Genomic DNA, 846 nt, shown 5'->3' on the forward strand with positions numbered 1-846 from the left:
TCCCTCCCTCCCTCCCTTCTTTCTTTCTTTCTTTCTTTCTTTCTTTCTTTCTTTCTTTCTTTCTTTCTTTCTTTCTTTCTTTCTTTCTTTCTCTCTTTCTTTCTTGTTTTTTTCAAGACAAGGTTTCTCTGTGTAGCTGTCCTGAAACTCGCTCTGTAGATCAGGTTGGCCTCAATTCAGAGACCCACCTGCCTCTGTGCCACCACCACCTGACAAATTTTTTCCTCTTTTTCTTTAACTTTCAGTTTCTTAATAGTACCTGTTGAAGCAAAAAAAATAAATACATAAATAAGTGAATAAATAAATAAAATCAGATTATAGCTAATTGACCTATCTTTTTCCTTATGTCAGTTTCCTTTTTGCAAGAAACCATTCCCTGAAGTGGCCACCTCCTGTAGCCAGACAGGACTTCCAGTGAAAGGAGGGGACACCAACCCACCCACAAAACATTTGACCCAAAATTTGTCTTGCCTACAAGATGTACAGGGGTAAAGATGGAACAGAGACTGAGGAAATGACCAACTAATGACTGGCCCAACATGAGACCCATCCCATGGGAGAGAGCCAACCCCTGACACTATTAATGATACTCTGCTATGGTTGCAGACAGGAACCTAGCATAACTGTCTTCTGAGAGGCCTCATCCAGAAGAAAATGGAAACAGATACAGAGATCCACAGATGGAGCTAGGGGAGTCCTGTAGAAGAATGGGGGACAGAATTGAGGGAACAGGAAGGGATAGGGACTCCACAAGAAGACCAACAGAGTCAACTAACCTGTGCCCATGGAGATTCACAGAGACTGAACCACCAATGAAAGGGCATGCAGGGGCTGGACCTAGGCCCC

The sequence above is a fragment of the Mus caroli genome, chromosome X (assembly GCF_900094665.2).
Source record: "Mus caroli chromosome X, CAROLI_EIJ_v1.1, whole genome shotgun sequence".
Lineage (NCBI taxonomy): Eukaryota > Metazoa > Chordata > Mammalia > Rodentia > Muridae > Mus > Mus caroli.